General features: G+C 35.8%; 1 protein-coding gene across 1 annotated transcript in view; it reads right to left on the reverse strand.

Annotated features, from left to right (window-relative positions):
* LOC124421915 overlaps positions 1 to 20,527 on the reverse strand; it is a 330,571-nt gene extending 310,044 nt beyond the window's left edge. Inside the window, exon 1 of the mRNA XM_046957619.1 lies at positions 19,766 to 20,527. The gene's annotated coding sequence lies outside the window, so the exon portion shown is untranslated. The remainder of the gene's footprint in view (positions 1 to 19,765) is intronic.
* Positions 20,528 to 21,430: the final 903 nt, after the last annotated feature.

Genomic DNA, 21,430 nt, shown 5'->3' on the forward strand with positions numbered 1-21,430 from the left:
ACAAAAAGGAAAAAAGAAATAGAGAAATGTTTGAGGCCGCTACAGTCGAGTAATCTTTTTTTTCCCCCGCAATTCGCACTAGTCTCTCATTTCAACGCCAAGTTCTTACGTATGAATTTGTAATCCGTGAGGAATTGTTACGAACCATTCAAATGGGTCTGTCGTGAAATTTCCACTGTAAGGATTAACGCAACTGTCGCTTATTTGCTTTCTTCGATCAACGAATGATTTACATAGAAATTTGTAACGGGGAAAAGTTTTTCTGAAAGAAAAGAAACAGAAAGAAGAAAAAAATCATACTACGATATTCATGAAATAGAAAAAGAAACAAAATATATCTTTCAGAAGAACACATAAATGGGGAATAAAGTAAAAACAAAAAAAAAAAAAGAAATAAGGAGAAGAGATAGTAAAGTTGCGGTATAACAACTTGAAAATAAGATTGAATAATAAATGAAGAGGAGAAACGTGAGGTGGTGACTAAAGGAAGTGACTAAAAAGTAAATCCTTAAAACTGACAAAGGTAAATGCTTTTTAAATACAAGAAGACAAAGAAATTCCATGAATAACGAGAAGTCAATAAGAAGGATCGGCGAAAATACTCGGTCTGATGGCTCACAGTAATAAATTATTTACGTTCTTGTTCTTTGAAGCACAGGCTATGAACACGAGAGAGAGAAGGAGAGAGAGAGAGAGAGAGAGAGAGAGAGAGAAATATTAGAATGGAGCGTCCTTTCGTCGAAGGACTAAGGTAGAAGAGCAACTTACTCTCAATAGTTTGTCCCCGATGCAATTATATGGTTGGAAATGTTAATTAATCTCGACACGGATTCAAACTACATTATGTATTCGATGATCAAAGCGGGTGAGTGCGGGCATTGGGCGTTACTAGTGCAGGAATGGTTGGTGGTGATCAGTTAAAATTATAACTGGAAACACGCACCTCTCGAATTCAGCCATGAACCTAGCGAAATTTATTCACGCCGTTCGCATTGACCAAGAGATTCCTGCTTTTGTCGCCAGCCATAGCAGCTATTGCTCGTTTGTAAGCGACCTTCGGTGGGAGGGTAAACATTCGACGAAATTCTAATGAGGTCGTGCCTATGGCAGAGAGTTGCCATTTATGGTTGTACGCTTGCGACTGCATAGTGATAATGTGTCCTGTGAATTTCGATTGGATATATACGTAAATTTCCAATGATAAAAACAACAACAACAACAACAACATGAAAATGCTCGATTACTTTTTTATTTGAAAGCACTTGATGTATATATAAATTTTGCCTCGAATCCGTTGTTTTTTTTTTTTTTTTTTTTTTTTACTATACTCACGTATTTGAAGAGATATAATATAGCTTAAAATAGTTTCGGTCATTCACTCAAGATATTTTTCGATTGTATTGAGTTATTTTAGTAGAAACGTTTGTACGAGTTCATTATAATGGAAGCTCTATAATTTAAATTGGGTGAGAAAGAAAGGCTTACATTTGCATATTAAAAAAAGCAAAGCTTCTTTATGAAACGAGTTAACAATACCTATTGTATTGTACGAATGTGTACTTAACTTTTATTCGTTGTAATATGAAAATTTAATGAATTCTTCGTTCGCCATCGGGGAATTTTCTTCATTCCTTTCGCGCGTTTTTCATTTAATCGTTAAATTCGTTCTTCATACAACTCGGGCTGAGTCTTATTTCATACGTTTTCGTGGCAACAACAGAGAATACTCTTTGGCTTCGTAACATCTGATATTTAACACCGTCTAAATTACATTGGCGCCTACTTCCGTGAAGCGCATACGCCCGAGGCACCCTCTTGGAATGTAAAACGAGCGCTTCCTGTTCCGTTCTACTCTTCGAGATAATCAGTTAACGAAGTACGAGTTTGACTTAACAAAAGGAAAAGAGAAAAAAATCAGAATATTATTAAAAATCAAATTTACGGACAAACATCGATTTCTTTATTCAATTTAAATATATTGAAAATATGAAAGCTTTCGAATATTTTTTACAAATATATAACATTAAATTACATTAAACATTATTTTCTATTTATTGAAAATAATATATATATATATTTAATTTTTCAATGACAAACAAAAGTGAATTAGAAAATGAGAAATAAAAGAGAATACATTAAGATAATCAAATAGAAGTCGCAATATATCGATTAATATCAAACTAGGTCAGTATCTAATTGTCAAGAAGAAATCTCACTTATGCACATTTTCAATGTCCTTTTGCGCGTACAAATAATCGTGGAAGAAAAAGAAAATAAGGCACGATCTTGATAATAATGCGAGCAAGCAGAATCGTTTGTGGGACGAGGGAAAAAAAAAAATTATGTACAGCGATCGTTTCGCAAAGTTTTCCGACACGCGTCGCGTGTCGTCGACGAAGAGATATGAATCGTTGCGCGTTCATCTTCGTGTCGATGATATACTGTATACTGTACTATACACATACACACACACACACATATACATACATTACGTGCGTTAATATTTGCAGATTAATAATTCTTCCATAGTTCGGCCAATTTCGATCGTAATTAATGATAATGACATCAATTACTAGATCCTACTAATTCAAGCGATCTAATTTTGTCGTCAGTTAACGCCCCTAAGTATCCCACCAAATCTTTATGATCCAATTCGATGATAATGTTCCCTTTGTTCGTTGTTCGATGTAATATCAAAACGATCAAGATTCTTTGATAAAAGCGACGATCATTGTTTTTGATTTTAGATGCAAAAGCAAACTGTCTTTACATTTGACATATTTAATAATTTTGCTTTCAATTTTGAAATAACATTGAGCCTGGTTGGATTTACTCGTATCTATCTCTATGCTTATTTCAAGGGTCGATCTTTTCCAATGACAAGAAGATCCTCGAATCGAGGTCACGTCACGATAAATGCGTTATAATTTCCTGAGGGCGGGGGGGAAGGAGAACAAAAAAAACACTTCTTTCATAGAAGAACGCTTTTCACGGTATACTCTAGATATTTTAAGTCAATAAGGAAAAGTCGTTCTTTTATAAGGAAGCCCTTTGAAAAATTTGTCACTTTCACGTCTGATTTAATTTTATGAAAATTCGTCAAAATGTCACTCCAACGACATAATCGTGATATAAACGTTATAAATGAATTTAAATTTTCTTATAAACTCTTCGTCGAAGAGCGCGTACAATTAAGATTTCTTTATTTCTTTTCCTTTTTCTCTTTTTTTTTTTCTTTTTTCTTTTTTTTTCCCCCAATCTCATCCACGAGTGATCGAATATGATAGTCGTTCCTGGTAATTCACGTAACGATATCGACGAACGAAACTTTTCAGGTATCATTAATATGCTTTTAATAATAATTTAATTAAAATATCTAGATATCAAGTAATAATGATTTTTTACTTCTTTCGTTTCTTTACAAAAGATACAACAAATCGTATATTAAAATTATTTAACGTAACTAAATTTTTTATTTACTTTAATCGGTACATCATTTTATGAATCGATCGTGTTAATAAGTTGAACGTCAAAATTACATATTACAAAAGTTACATACTGGAAACTAATAATCGAGCCATACTACATACGACAGCAATGATCGTGCAAGATAGAATAAGCTCATCGAAAAGTTCAACCCTTTGCACGAAGTAGGAGGGTAGTGTACAGGGGCGTTCGGTCGGTAAACTCAACGTTAATTTCATGCAGATTTCGAAAGGGTTAGCGTAGAGAGCAGCCGCGAACCGAAGGTAATCCCCTACGGTGTGTTGCACGTTGAACAGTGACACGAGCATCGTAAGCACCGACATCCACCATCCATTTTCCTCTTCCCCCATATTCCTCTTCTCTCTCTCTCTCTCTCTCCCTCTCTCTCTCTCAGACACTCTCTTTCTCTCTATCTATCTATCTATCTATCTATCTCTTTCTCTTTCTCTCTCTTCTTCTCTCTATCTTCAACGACGTACGACCACCTACGACGAATACTTTGACAAAATAATTTAATCTTCCGCTAGATCGCTAATGGCTTCGAGACGACATCGCGTAAATCCTTGACGTTTGTCTCCACCCTTGCCCCCTCCCTACTCCATTGAACGTCGCGCCACCATACCGTCTGCACTTCCATTCTGAAATTACTGTAATTGCGTATTGCTTGTCGACGAAGTGCTCCTACGTCACCGATCATTTAACCTTTCGCAAAATTCACATTGAGAATAGAAAGAACTCGCTAAGTTATTCGATATAATCGACGATTATTTATCCCTTCCTCTAAACTTTAAATCGAATATTACGTTGAAATACAAGACAATTTTTATTATATGATATTTCGATTAGCGAGTATATGTAACATTTCACCCTATACGTATATAAACATGTACGTATGTGTATAGATCAGAATACGATGAAAAAATAAGAAATCAATCGACAGATATAGCAAAACGTATGGATCATTTATCATTCCATAGGTGATTCTAACTGGATGCCCGAGGCAGGCTAATTAAATCTTGGCACGACGGTCACGATAAACGCAACATTTGGTTGCGATACGATGCACGTTGCTAACTAGACATACCTCGTCGTGTCCCGTTGGTCATGATTTATTAGGTAACATTAATTGCCTCATTTAAAGATGCAGAAAACGTAATAGTCGTATAAATAATTAAGTTCATCGAAATAATCGAATCATAAGGATTTTTATCTTTAAAACGGTAATTCCTTATCTTTTTCTAATATTTCCATATTTCTTTTCTCCATTTCTTTTCTTTTTCTTTTTTTTTTTTTTATCAATGTTATCAAGTCGTTTAGAAGAAAAAAAAGGATACGAAAAGAAGAAGGAGAAGTCATATTCCTCAAATATTCTCATTTCTTACTGAATCCATTGAAAAGGACCGTACCATTTACAATTTCTGGCGAATTTCTCGCAGTATCATATTTTACGATGCTTCGTGCTCTGGTGATATGTTTATCGAAATTTATCGAGCTTCCAGGTACGTAGTAGCAAGTAAACGAGATACAAAAAGAAAGGCGATACATTGTTACCTTCTACAATCGGAAAATAATTATCCCTGCCGGGATATATGCTTGCGTATATAAGAGAAAACAGCAGCGTACCTCTCTCTCTCTCTCTCTCTCTCTCTCTCTCTCTCTCTCTCTCTCTCTCTCTCTCTCTCTCTCCATTTTCCTATTCCTTCGGTAAGCTTAAACGGAAATGCTAATGACTCTGACAAAAAATTATTCTCGCCTGACCCGATTCGTGAGGGAGCCATTAGTCCGGTAGCTATCGCTATCTCCCTCTAGAGCCGTGGAATAAATTATATTTTATATCATATAATGACTTTTTAATATCGCACCGACAAGAATATACGTATAACGTTGTAAAATCATTATAATTTACTGCTCATATAAAAACTCCCACTTTTAATCTCGCGACACCATGGCAACGATACAACTATATCTATATATCATCGTAAACAGAATTATAAGGAATACATAGGAGACATTTGGAAGTGTCATACGCAACTGTGCACTTACGGTTATGGCATTAAGTGCATCCTTTTGGACGATAATGTTATAAACTGTACTATCATCAAGTAAATTTACTTCCGACATTAGGAAATCAATAAAATTGATTGAGAACGAACAAAGGATTCGATTTATGAAGGAGCTGATATATTGAACCTATAGTTACGTATTAATGATAACGATATTTTAGATTAACACGCATCCCATATCTTCTCGGGAAAATTAGGAAAAGAAAAATAACGATAAGGATAAGGGAGAGGGAACGAAGAAATAAAAAGAAAAGAAAAAAAAAAGAAAAGAAAGGGAAAAAAAAGAAGAGAATGATGGGGGAGCCGAGAGAAGATAATCGTGAATTTTGCCGGGTGTATCAGAGGCTTGAATTTCCGTGCAGAAGGAAAAAATAGGACGGCATTGACGGACGGTCGACTTCTATCTCACATCGGGAGGAAGAACGAGAGAGAGATAGAGATACACATAGAGAGAGAGAGAGAGAGAGAGAGAGAGAGAGAGAGAGAGAGAGAAGTAAACGGGCGAAGACTCATCAATAACGTATTTACTCTCGCGAGCGAGTTCGGAGGAGCGCGAAAAAGCGCGAAAACAACGGCTGCTTCAACTATGTTGGTAGATGGAAGGACTGTGAAAAGGATAAAGGGGTGAGGGGAAACTCGGGCCAATCGAGTTTGCCCCCTTTTTGCTTTCTCCTCGTTTCTTTCTTCGAACGTAAGCCAACGATCGGGCGTGGCCGGCATTTCGGTCGGTGATTTTCGGTATACGTATCTCGATTGCGCCTCGTTGTCTGCCGTTCGCGTGCATCAAAGGACGATGCACTTTCCGTGCTTTTCCTCGGTAGTATCTCTCTTTTTTTCTACCGTCGATCTGTCTCTTACCTACTCCTATCTTCTACACCAATCTCTTTCCCCTCTTTCTATTCCACTACTCTTTGTTTCTTCTTTTTTCGTTTCAAATCAGAAAAGCTCTTCGTATTTCTCTTTCTCTTTCTTTTTCTCTGTATATGTGTGTGTGTGTGTGTGTGTGTGTATGTGTATGTGTCTATGTATATTTCACGCGATACAAAATGCGAAAAGTCTCTCTTACTTCCTTTCCTACTTCCCCTATTTATCTCTCCTACGATAATATCCATCATTCTAACCGATCTATTGCAATTAAACGATTAAGTTATCCGAAAATCTTCCATTATCTAATCAGCTTTTATTTTGTTTTGTTCTATTTCTTTTTTTTCTTTTGTGTGTGTTTTCCTCTTCTTAACGAAACGATTATACAAAAATACAGTATCAGACGTCGTTCGGGCTATATATAACAGACAATATATTTTATATTCTGAAATTTTATTGTACGATCATCCGTCATCGATAGGATGTATGTATGTATGTATGTATGTACGCATTGTAAATATTAAACGGTATTTTAATACTCGCGTAAAGTCATGTATCTAAATCGACTAAAAGCTATGGTGTTTCTGTAACGAACATCACTCGTTACAACGAGAGGCATCGTATAAAATAAAATTAACGAAGCTATTTCTCATGACTATGAACTTCGTGAAAAAGAGGAAATAAAATATATTTGAGGTATAATTTTTTTTTTCTTTCGTTTCTTTTTCTTCGTATAGTTCTTCGAAACAAAAAGAAGATCGAAATTGGAACAGATATTCTATTTACATTTCATGGTTTGGAAAACATCGAGTGTGGTAATTAACAAAACGAAACGGAACATTCGTTTATCGATTAATCCAGAGCAAATTGTAAATTATGAATTGAAAACGTGTTATCTTGTGTAGTGTATTATTCGATTTTTTCTATTTTTCTTTTCTATTTTTTTTTGTTCCTTGGATCGATCAACTAACGCTTCGATGGCAGGGTCGCAAGGTCATAAAGAGGGGATTTATTTTACCTGAGCGAGCGAGCGAACGAACAACGCGTTCGAAGCGACGGTAATTAGGTTAGACGAAGAAAATGGATTTATCTTCGCACGAGTAGTTTCGACCTCAGGGATATAAGGAATAAATCTAATTTGAAAAAGAATAAATTAAAGATGTATATACTACATATATATATATATATATATATATATGTACGTGTGTACGTATTAATATAGGCACCTCGATCATATGTACATTTTAAGCAAATACTAACGAATGTACGTACGAACGAATCATTCTTCTCGTGATTTCATGAACAATAAAATTTCCAATTCACCGTTCGCTGGATCGAACTAGCTGGATTCCGTGTTGTCTAGAGGGCTACGTTTCACTGTAACAAATGGTATTGTGCGAATTCGAACGATACTTCGTCAGTTGAAACTTTTTCGTCCGCTAACACGTAAATTTTCCAATGTAATATAGACAACGATGTAACGATGAATAATATAAACCAAACATAGTTAATACGTATAATTGTTGAATAACGAATAGGTTTCGATATTTGTTTTTCTTTTTTGTGTTTTTTTTTTTTTTTTTTTTATTTCAAATAAATTAAATAACGAAAATGTAAAGGTTCGAAAAGAAAGGAAGGAAAATCGTTACGATCGATTATTGTTCGTAGAATGAATCCTGGAATTCTCTTGGAATTCTTGAACGATGTTAAAGGACAGGGTCTGCGAATAGACGATGGCTCTTCCTGGAATTCGACGACAAATGCTTAAGGACATTCGTCTTTGGTCGTTTCGTAGTCGGCGCGTAACTACTTGGTATTCATGCTAGGACGACGAACCGAGGCCGCAGACAGAATTTGATGCATGGACAGTTTAATGTCGATTTTCAACGAGTCAACAAGATCGAAACGTTCGATCTACGTTGATTGATCGTGAACATTCTCTGCAAGGAACTCGTTCGCATTTCGATGACGATCAGCGAAGATATTGAAGGAAACGGGATGACCGACTTACCTATCTTCCATGAGACAACACGACGAATATCTACAAATTTTAACGAGAATTCTTAGATTTGAATTGGACGACGATGAGTCGTATTTTTAATGATAATTAATCGAGACAAGAGTATCTATATACATTGCTTAAGTGCACTTACGTATATAACAGGTACTATACAAGCAACTTACGCATATATATATATATATATATATATATATATATATATATATATACGCGAAGAGATAGATGTAAGTAAGAAATAGTTAAGTTAATGAAATTTCCAAGAGATTTTGCGCGAGTGATAATTAAAATTTGGTTAAAGTCTAACGGTGAAAATGGAAAGTAAGTGGAAAGAAAGGAACGGGGAAGGTCTAATTAGCAAACGCTAAGGAAAAGCTCAAAACGAGTGACACTTCTTTCTCGACGGTCCTCCGTATGGAAATTAATGCGTATCGTTGGCTCGATGACCTCGAAGATTTTTACTAGACATATTCTTTTTTTATAATCTTTTTTTTTCTTTTTTCTTTTTTCCCAATTATAATTGCGTTCGTTTTGGTTACGATATTACCACCGTTATTGGACGTGCGTTATTTTGGATCGCTAAACGTTCGTTTCGTTCAACGCTTCGTGCACTTCTCGTTCGTTCGATCGTCAAAACAAATATTTATTTACGGTAACCGCTCGCAGACAAGGTCGTTTGAATTTCGTGTACATGTTTTCGTTCAAATCGGTCCACGTACCTCGTTTGACTCTTTATCCTGCATTATATGTACGTGCCATCTCAAAGCACCAAGCTATTCTCGCTGGGATTTTCTATGTTATCAAATTATAACCATATCCAATCATTTTACATTTATGATTTTGAATAGACTGATCGATCGATATGACTTTTCCATATTAAAATAATACATACGAACATAATAAATAACAGAGGAAAATATAAATAAATCTTTTTCTTTTCTTTTTTTCTTTCTTTTTTTCTTTTTTTTTTTTTTTAATTAAAAAGTTTTTTCAAACTCGGAAAAAATACAATATCGTTAATCCTGTAGTTGGTTATTATACGAAGCGCTAGGTAAAGGTTGTGATAGGTTCATTTATACGATCGCCAGGTAGTAGTAGTAGCTAATAAGTGTAAATGGTAGGAAGTTATCGTAATGATCGAAGTCGATGTACAATAATAATAAACCCAATATCAAACATTTATTATAATTCTCCTCGATATTCCCTTTCCTACAATAATGATACTACATATCTGTAATAAAATAATTAATGATTAACACTTCGTGCTTGCTACAATTCTATATTTTCCAATAATTTTAACAAATTAATACGATGTTTCTTATTCGTTAATAACTCGATATAATATTCATGATATCACGGTGCATTAGAGCTTTCAACAAATTTTTATCTATCGCTATAGATTTTATTAATTGGATCCGAGGATCTATTTATAGGAAGAAAAATAGATGCCTATCGTTGTAATAAATTGTAATGGATTTTGATTAATTTTAGACATTATCTGGTATGGTTTTATGAAGATATGCTTTAGGATTAGCTAACGGATCGCTCAATATACTGATCGGGTATGGTATACCTAATCTCTGCAGTTTCACGATTGCATTGAGACGACGACTTTGGAACGCATTTCGGTCTGCTTATATATTCCTCTCGTATTACGTACGTCACCTGTCGTTCGTGTCGATACGTCATCCGCTTATCAAATCTTAACGGTTGTGTCTAACCGAAACTACCTTCGGTATTGTCAAACAAACCAGTTGGTCTCTTCCTTGCGCCTCATCCCGCGTTGAGCTCCACGGTTCTTCGAATTCGCCCGGCAAAAATCGATATCAATAATTACCGTTCGTGAGCATTTCGTCGTTAAAAATTCAATGTTTAACGATGCTGAAACGTTGGCAGAATAAAGCGCAATAAAGCGACAAAATAATTAATGTACGATAAAAGAAAAATCGATAGGAGAGAAGCGATTCTCGCGATCGAACGAACTTCGATTGGTCCCAGACCGGACAAAATGGAACCATATTCACAGATTGTCCGACAAATCGAATCAAGTCCATTTCGGAAGTACCGTCGATTCGGTATAGTACGCGCAACCACCTACCCTAATCGCTGACCACCGATTATACGCTTCTAGGTAAGCTCCTATCGAAAACATTCCGAAAATGCAGAGAAAACGTGTCATGGACGACTTTCCAATGTGATATCGTTTTAAGAGATGTAAGCTTTAATATCATCGATGGGCCATTCCGGTGAAAGCTTTTATCTATAGATTGCAGGATTCGTTCGATGAAAGTGAGGAAATGCTTTTTTTTTCTTTTTTCTTTTCTTTTTTCTTTTTTTTTTTTTTTTTTTTACTCTTCTTTATCGAAAGCACGTGTTTCGTTGTTTGCAACCGAACGTTTTCGACGATGAATTATTTTTTTTTTTTTTTTTTTTTCTAGAAATAGAAATGCACGGTGTTCAGACGATCCGTCCGGCGTAACAAGCTTTCGCTAAGCTACCATGTACGTTCGATTATTTTATTCTTCCCTCGAAAACGAAAGAAAAAAATAAAAAAAGTAACGAAAAAAAAACAAAAGAAAAAAGAGAAAGGAGCAAAAAAAAAAAAGAAAAACACGATAACGGAAAATGTCTTCTTTAAAATTCATAGGTCGGTATAACCATCGCTCTCGATACGTTTCACATTTATACGGCGATTTTCCGCTATTACTCGAACGTGAACCCGATGCATCTGCGAAACTTGAGACACTCAACGTTTTTACTGGCCCCTTAAAACAATGTTCTTCGGTGATAATATTCCGTAGAATAATACGAACCGACGTATATATTGACAATTCGAAAGATAGCTGTAACAACTTTACGAGCGCCCGAAGCTTCGCTGTTATACGAAGGTGACGTTTTCCACGAGGACTCGTATTATTTCGCTTTTATTCCCAATAAACAAGTTTAAATAGGAATTTTAACTTAGTAGGTTCCTAACACGTTTCCATGAATATTTGAACGGTACACCATCAACGGTCCCTTTTCCTTTCACGACGACAGCTAACTATGTTTGCTCATAATTAAAGAAACCCGATACTCTTTTCTCTCTAGTCTCTATTTACGCAATCCTTTCATCTGATCTATATTCCATTATAATATTTTCGTCCAATTTAGAATAATAAAGTTTCAGTATAATGTCGTAGGCAACAACGTAACGTAAATATTTCAATGTAATATACGAGATTATTTATGAAGCGAACGTAAACCTCTATCCGGAAAAGATATATAATAAAATTTCTCTTGATCGAAACATTATAATATTTTACTCCTTGTAAAAATGTGAAAAAACGCCTCGCATGATCGTCGATATTTTGTTGGCGAAAAAAGAGGTATGTTTTATTTTCATAAGAGAGAGAGAGAGAGAGAGAGAGCGAGAGAGAGAGAGAGAGAAAGAGAGAAAGGGGGGAGGGAGGGAGGGAGAGAGAGAGAAAAGAAAAAAAATAGTCGCCTTATCGAAGTTCGCGGCCGACTTAACCAATGAATCTTCTCGTGTCCGATCAGTGACTGGGCGGAACTACTGACACAAGGCTACCGCAGTGTATAATATTTTCAGGATTGACGACGAGGAAAAGCAACTCCATTTTTGCTATACGTTCTCCTTCCTATCATGTTATACGGCTAGGAAAACATCTATATCTCCGTTAGGTAACAAGTTTAACGTTGAAAGAAAATTATTATCCCGGTGAATGAAGGAAAAGGTTAACCGTGCTCAAAGAATATTGAAACGTCTAATATGTGAGGAAAGCTTGGATTAACTATTTTAATATATAAAGTCCAAGAAACAAAAATAAGACGATGCTTATGTTGGACCTTTCATAGATACGATTACTCGCTCGCCTTATTCCGTTGAATAATACATGTTCACATGTTCGAAGATGTATAAGTTAAAACAAATATATATTTCATTTTCCATGAGATTTTCTCTATATAAATAAGACTAACGTCATATCACAAATAGAAATTTGACCGCTATAAATCGATTGGTCCCTTTGCCTGCGGTTAAATCTTTCTAGGTTAAACACTAATCAATATAATAATACAATGTTAAGATCGATCAATTCTAGTTGCGAATAGTTTTCCCTCGTTTCCATCTCGTTTCACTTAATACGTTGTTACGGCGAACATTACATAACGGTACGATTTAAACAAAATAAAGGAAACGATCTATAACATTTGGATTCTATCGAATGGAAATTGTATTGATCGTCAAAGCAAATAAATATGTTATGGTAATTATGGCGAATATACGTACTTCGACGAACAATTTTCCACTAAATCGTCGAAGACGAAACGTGCGTTAAAGGTCAATCGAATCAATAATCGTTTCCTCTTCTAATCAAATTCGTGAAGAGAAAAGAAAGAAAGAAAGAAAAAAAGAGAGAAAAATCTATTTAGTCCTATATTTCGAAATTTGTAACAGGATTTTAGGATTACACGTAATTGGGCGTGGAGAATGTTAAACCAACCAATGAAATTCGGAATAAAGTGTCGTTCACGTGTAAATCGATGTTTCCGCGTGTGGTGTTAATTTATGGCGAGCATGAGTCCACGAAGGCGTACATCGAGACACATCGCTAACGTTTCTATGGCGAATGATTCACTATCGCACGCAAGCTTGTAGTAGCAATATTCTAATCACCCTGTATAAAGTTGTAGTATTGTTTCGAAACGCTACACGTCAACCGGTCGCAATATACGCGTCCCTCGGACATTGCTCGCCCTAGTTTCCTTATTGTAAGTGAACACTATAGCTATTGCGATATCCTTGTCGCATAAAAAAGAAAAAAGAAAAAAAAGAAAATAATTTTCAATGAATAAAGGGATTTAAAAAAACTCGACCTTTTAATCCGCGCAATCCAAAATTCCAATTTATGCAAAAGTTACATCGTTAAATATTCTCGTTACATTCGTGTATATTCGAATATACGAAGACATACACGAGAGATGAACGTTCGAAGATGAAACTTTTTCTCTGTGAAAAATCGTACGACATAAAACGAAGTTAAAAGTCGAAAAAAATGACTACGGTTCGTCGTGTTAAAAGCATCTCTGCATATTTATCCGCGTTCTTCTCTCTTCCTCTCTCTTTCTCTCTCTCTCTCTCTCTCTCTCTCTCTCTCTCTCTCTCTCTTTCATGTCATACATTTTTTCTTTAAAAAAATCATCTATGTTACTCTCTCCATGGACGAAGGAACGTTCAATGAAATCTAATGAGGAGAACCAAGAATGCCATAAAAAAAATGTTAGATCCCTGTAAAATAGTTTTACGAGAATAATAAACTATAGTGATCTCTTATTCCGTCCCTTAGACCAAGTTGTCATAAAAATTTAATTGGAAAATAATTCGTATGGGGAAGGATGTAATGTCATTTGGTATCGTAGAAAGATAGATAGATATATGTACGTATGTCCTATTAGAACTTCTCGTTGTGTTAATCATTCAAAAGAGATAGGACCGTAGGTATCGTCAATGATTTTCTCTCAGAAGGATAGTATGAAGATAGTGTGAATAAAGTACTGTGTTAAAGTGCCCCTCGATACGTCGTACACTCGGCGCTAATTTATGTTGAGTGTGCCTGGAACTTGTCGATAATGGGAGTGCTGTGGAATTACTTGGAAATGAGAAGAAGGTAGTGCTAGAGGAGTTAGTGAAAAAAAAAAAAGAAAGAAAACAAATACAAAAAAAAAAAAAAATAAAAAGAAAGAAAGAAAAGAATAAAAATGAAAGAAAAACAAAAAAAAAAAGGAAAAAAAGTGAAATGTCCCCACGATGAGTAGGGAAGCGAGAACGCATAGAAACTCGTCAATGTACCTACACCAAGAAATGAATATAATCTTACGATACGCGAATAATGACGACTCTTCTTTTACGCAGTAACGTTACTTTATCTGATCGTTATAAAGGAAAGTTAACGATTGCAAAAAATCAGAGGGATGAGTAAAAAGGATATCTCTCTTTTCTTTCTTGTTCCTTTCTTACTCGTGACAAAAAAGCTACGGCAACTTTTTTCAATAACTTTCTTCGTTAACGTTTATCGTTCCAATTTTCGTTGTTTATCACCGTTAGACCGAATTTCCTGATATCATTCTCAAAATCTGACATTAATTGCAAAATTTCTCGAGCCAATCCGATGAAACCGGAACGGAATAAATCGAATGATGGTATATAACGAGCAAAACGCGATGTTTTATCTCGGTGTTACAAGATTCGTAATGGTTAAGAAACATTGAAATGTTTTCATGATTTCCTTGCTTTTCGTTTCTTGAATTTTCTCGGCGCTTATACACATACATACATACATATAGGTATAGAGAGAAATAATTTCCTGTTCTTTTCGAAATCGAAACGTCGGAAAGGCAATATCGCAAAAGGACCTTCTTCCTCGATAGTTTCTTGAAGGAAATCTGACGATGTACGTTAGGTAAGGTATATAAAAGCGCAATATAGGTATATATATATATATATATATATATATATATATAGATTGATAGGCACATTCTAGAAATGCGTGCTCGTTGTAGGCTACTCGAAAGAGTCCTTTTCGTTGAAACCATCGATGGGCGCCACTACCAGCATCAGCTTCAGAAATATCGATCTATTTGGAGTGAAATGGGAAGCATCGTCAATGGCTCTCAATGGAATACGATATTTTTCAATACTATTTGTTCGTTTTGCACTATCACCAAAAAATTGGGACATATTTTTGCAGGATATCGTTGTAAGAGGATATATATACATATATATGTAACGTTCGTCAAGTGGCAATTTGCATCGAAGAAATCACTTTTTCGCGTGCATTTTACAATCATGCAACATGAAATGACTATCTCTCTCTTCCTTTCTCTCTCTCTCTCTCTCTCTCTCTCTCTCTCTCTCTCTCTCTCTCTGCCCTTCTCATTCTTGTTGGATCGTGTTGCAAGCGTACACATTGCGCTTTGGTGGATTTAAAGCAGTCAAATATTGCGTTGTTGCTATGATATGAAAAGCGATACCTTGTCGTACGACTCGAAATGATGACTCATAAAGTGAATAAACCGTGAGTGACGGTGTAAATTTGAAAGTTCAAGCGAATTCAGCCAGTCTATTCCAATTTAACATGTCTATATCGATATAATCAATTACTTTCGGTACGTGAATTTAATTCGACTAACAGATTGAAAACGAATGGAACGATATAACGACTTTGGAGTGACTGAAAATTTATTGATCCTTCGATCAAATAAATCTCTCGTAGTACAAGAAATAAAATAATTCAAGAAAGAAAAGTTTTATGATGCTCTCGATAAATACTCTGAACACGTGGTTTAAGAAGTCCCATACTATTCGACGAAGAGTCCGTGCAATATAAATTTTCTATGACAATGTCATTAATGTCTAAAGTGAGATAACCAATCGACGATCAGATCGATACGAACGGAATCGCTTACGAAGGACGGATGCGTGAAATACGCGACGTGCGCTCGTTTTGTCCTCCCCCTTTTCGGATCGAATACTCCGAGAGCAAAGTAGTATACCACCGACCGTCCAAACCGATTCTCCCCTTTTGCACTGTTTGTCATAATTCTCTCGAAAAGGGCATCGATCTAACACGGATCAGAGGGTGAACGAAATACATTTACGAAGCGGAAAACAGCCGGCATTTCGTTATTCCTATCCCATCATAATTGTGATACTTGTAAATTTTATAAAAGTTTAATTGACTTCTCGAGCATTATTTAAAAAAAAAAAAAAAAAAAGATAATACAAAAATTAGAAAAGAAGAAAGGAAAAATATTTAATTGACTCTCGTCGAGCTCGATATCTCTTTTTTATTTCTCTCCCTCTCTCTCTCTTTCTGTCTCTCTCTCTCTCTCTCTCTCTCTCTCTTTTTCCTCTTTTTTTCCTTCTTTATTTTATTCGCTTAGAATTTCATGCGACGTTTTCTTTCCAAGGAAGTCTCTTCCTTTTATTTATCTTCGGTGAAACTCGAACGAAACTTTGCGAATCCTTCAAAGACAAGTTAAGTGGTAAGCTCTTGAATTGAATTTCGGTTGAACTATACATTAGTATTTTTGCGTAGCTTATTTGAAGCTTTTCTTATACTCCATCTCAGATACTTGAGAAAATAAGAACGTAGAGAGTAGTAAGTATGAGAGGAATAGGTACATATATTCTTAAAAATGTTCTCAATGTAATTTTATTCGTTTTTTCGCTATTTGAAAAATTTCTCACGATTTACACGTACAATCGCAGAAATATCTTTCGGTTGATATTACAATGACGATAGTACGTGTAATAAAGATAAATTGGAAAGTTTTTCTTTTTAAATATCGATCATTTTATTTAAGAATAAATTTCAAAGAATGAGAAATCATTTTGGTTATCGAATACTATTGAATTTCAAAGAGACTATCAAAATAAATAGTTCTTTCTTAGATAGCTCTCTCTTTCTCTCTCTCTCTCTCTCTCTCTCTCTCTCTCTCTCTCTCTTTCTCTCCCTCACTCAAGCACGTATTCTTTGAATACGATGTCACAGATAAAAACTCTAAAAGATACCTACTATGTTCTTACCGTGGAGTCGATAGTGGTACGTGCCGCAAAAGAGCGATATGTTCTTGATCCTCTTGTTACAGCTAGCATGAAATTTACCAACCACCTGTAATGGTGGTAAACCGTAAGAGCCGCAGATACATATGTGCGATCACGATATTACGCGAGTAAACAACTTAGCTTTTCGTCCTCGTATATGTATCTATGTATATAACCAAGCCAAACAAGAATTTCTGTCAACATTCTATATAATAGTTATTGTTCATGAAAAATTCATTGAGAATTCAATATAAAGGTGATAATTCACTATCGAGTAATAGTTTGCATTGTAATACAAAATGATTTTTAACGTCGGTCTTGCTCTTTTGCTTTTAAATGATATTTACATGATTCAGATCGTAATTTGCCCTCTACCTACAAATGGCAGTTCGTAGGAACTTACTGACGTAAACTTCCAATACGGTCTGTCTGTCAAACCGCAAAGTCGCCTAGAGGCTACATCGCGTCGAGCTCCAATTATGGGTAATCAATTTCGTCGACTGCATCTTCGAGCGTGATCGGTTTTAATTAGAGTCACGGATGTTCCTTTCCGTCGTTGGTTAACGCCGATACGACCAAACTGATGACCTTGTGACCCCACCCATTCGTAATACTCTCTTAAATAATGTTCGCCGAAGAGGATCTACCGACTGAATACTCAATTTGATAATATCCCTTGATATAATGAAATATCCATAACGAAATTTATTATTATCTAGTATTTACGAGTGCTACTCTTCGAGATCTCAAAGAACAATATATCCTCGATATATCGATTCGCTTTTCAACATCTAATATATTATATTTAATCCAAAGTATTAAATTAAATTAAATTATATTAAAGTTTATCTAACATCCCGCGATGCTACGACGAGAAAAAAAATAAGCATCGCACATAATGTTGCTCTTCGCAAATATTTCATTTCGTTATGTTTGTCATCCGTAATGTAGTTTATTTTTTAAATGTCAACGAATTGCGAAATTATTCGTGAAGAGGAATGAAATCGCTGTCTTCGCAAAAATGCATGATATTTATTTTTACTCGTCTATTAGATTTTGTGTTATTTTCTTAATAACGTTATTTTGTTACAAATATTTCCTGCAAGGTAGTTTAATATAAATAAATATATAATTTTGATCCCACCCGTATATAAGTACCGATGTTCCATTAAGCAATAACATCGTATAATTATTACTATGATTTTTTTCTTTATATTATGATGAAATTTTGTCGATCTTCGTTCGTACAATATAATATATAATACAAGAGAATTAAATTAATCCAGATTATTTTTAAATAAAAGTAACATGAAACCTTCAAATTCAAATTTCTATAAATATGATATATTAACAGAATATTAAATCGGTTTATCTTTATATTTTACATCGAGCAATAGTGAATGAAATTGATATTATTTAGAGTTTTCAACGCCGACATTTAATTCACTAAACGCGTCAGTGCTCTTGAAAGTAAATTTGCGTTCGTATAAAAACAAGATTTTTCGTGCTAATTAGCTTAATGTATAAAATTACGATTAAATGTTACGTAAACAAACTTATTTTCAAGTAAATCGTGAAAATAAATTAGAATTGGTCCTACGAATATGAGGAGGTAATAAATTTAGACCAATGAATCGTTTCTAATCGAAATCAAATCATAATGTTTTTGAAATAATGATCGAAGAAGAAAATATTTGATCGGTCGAATGAGATTTTAAAGATTAAAGACGACCTTCTGACATTTTTACAATAAGGATACGACCTTCTATCATGGTTGAAATGTATTAAAGCACAACTTTTGAAAAGGATGAACGATACAGTAAACTTGTCCGCAACGTCGATAACTCGACGATCAAAGGAGTCTTCTTATCGTTTTGACGTTCAATCTCGATGATTAGTTCGCGGTTTGAACGTTTAACCCTTAAACTCTCTTCTATTGGCTGACTTTGTCGTGCAATGAGCTTTAAATTCGACAAGTTCCCCAACCAAGTTCCTAGAAAGCGACGTTGATCCATCGCATGAAACCTGATAGTCTCGTCATCCTCGCGAGCAAAGTTAAAACTTCGGGGCTCCTCTTTAAGGTGTTCGAAACGAATTAAAAGTTGTGTATCTAATGATTAAATGTTTTACGAAGAAGATGTTAAAGGAAACGTTTATGAAATATTCCACAAACAGGGCGTGACAGGATAACGATGTTAACACATTGATCGAATAATATATAAGATTATTAAATACATATGGAAAACTGACAAACTTTTAGACATATTCGTGATAACTTGTAATATTACTTTAGACTTTTAATGTATTATTTAAGTAATACTCGTCGTAGTGATCTATTCACGTTGATTATCCAATTAAAATGTTATACTCTATTAATCGAGTAATTATAATTACTAACAAAAAATGATATATAGGAGATATTTTTATAATTTTATATTCCTCCTTTTAACGCAATAAAGATTACTCTCCACGCGATCGTATACGCGAAAATGTCGACGAGCAAATGAATTTGAAATTTTTCGTAAGAACTACGAGATGTTCTCATATTCCCAAGGAAACTACGTTCGTACATTTCCTACAGAATATACCAGATCGATTCGAAATGCTAAGGGCTGATTCACGTGTTCGTCCTAGCAACATAGGGCGGGAATCCACGTTTCAAATCGTACGATACGATTGAAAAGCTAACGATCACTTCAACTTATTTCCTTTTTTGAATAGGCATACCTCGTAACTTCCAATCTGTGAAAAAGCTTCGTATATACACTTTAGATCGAAGCACTTCACTGAAAGGACAAGCCGTCGAATTTCTTTTTCTTTTTCTTTTTCCTTTTTCTTTTTCCTTTTTTTTCTTCTTCTTTTTTCCTTTTTTTTTTTTTCAAACTTCCACTATCTCCTCCTGGCGTTTATTCAACACAAATCACAATTTCGAGCTTCTCACGATTTACAATACGATCGGTTGGATCACTTCGAAAAAGATTTCTTTTTTTTAAGCTTCTCGGAGAAATCTCACAGGACACTTCTCTTAGACAATTAACTCGAGAATACGAAGTAATAATCAATGTCCATTTTTCTTTTAAGGCAATCGTAAGATTTATCACTAAAAACGACGAAAATCCAATCCAATGATTCCTCTTCGGTGGCACGTGATCTTATTCGTTCAATGAGCTCTCCTCGGCAAGGTCCAGACATAGGAAAGACACTAAAGTCCAGAAACACCGATCCCACCTCGCACGCCCAAGCGAGACACACTTTGAGCCGAGGTCGCTTGGCCAACACCCCCTTCGACCCCCCGTTTATGCCCCACTCCAAAGAGATCCACTCGGAAGATCCGCGCCTCTAGCAACACCCCTCGCGAGACGGCGAAGGCTCCGAGCGTATCTAACCTCGAATTTCGTTAGGACGCATTCCAGCGCGTTGCATAGTGCCACACGAGCAAGCCAGACTCGAGGAACCACCACCACAACCGCCACCGTCACCGCTACTAGCACCACCGCCACTAGTACTACTACCACCACCACCACCACCACCACCACGAGCACTACTACCACGTGAACGAACCTTTCTCAAGAGTCACGTGCACGTTCGCGCATGTTGCTCCATCCTCTTTTCTTCTTCCCTTCGTTCATCTTCGAGAAACTAGCGTATTCGCGAAGTCTTCGAGAGGATTCCTTTCGATCAGAACAAAGCGAATGAAACGAACGCGTTACATCGAACCTTTAACATTCGACGCGTATACCAATAACGAACGTTTTATTTTCTCTTCGTTCCAATAGACTGATAAAAGAGAGAGAGAGAGAGAGAGAGAGAAAGAGAGGAAGATAGAAAGAGAGAGAGAGAGAGAGAGAGAAAAAGATAAAGAGCGAATGGATGAGATAAAAACAGCAAGATAGAGAAGAGAAAAAGGGAGAGAATGAGATTCGGCGGCAGCGTCGCTCGCTCCGGAACGAACGACGCCCTGTTGTCGTCGCGGCACGGGGTGAACGCACGACTTTGCGGACGGCGATCCGCGCCCTCCACCACCCAGAAACTACCTTCCACCACCGCCGACGCCCCCAGCATTCCTACCGAGCCTCCACCACCCACGCTACTTCCCCTAACTTACCCTTCCTTCTATACGCCCCGTATCTCACTACCCCTAACGCTTTTACCCCTCCATTCGACACCGACGACCCTCCGACTCTCCGTCCAACCATTGGACTCTCTCGTCTTCGTGTGAGTAACGTTCGGTTAGGTTGCTTTAAAGTCGAACCTTTTGACAAGGTAACATTAATGTTGTTCCTTTTCGCACAATTTGCAAGATATATATGTGTATATATATATATATATATATATATATATATATATATATGTCCGTATTATAAAAAATTTTCAGAACACTGAAAATAATTT

Source organism: Vespa crabro, chromosome 2, assembly GCF_910589235.1.
Source record: "Vespa crabro chromosome 2, iyVesCrab1.2, whole genome shotgun sequence".
Taxonomy (NCBI): domain Eukaryota; kingdom Metazoa; phylum Arthropoda; class Insecta; order Hymenoptera; family Vespidae; genus Vespa; species Vespa crabro.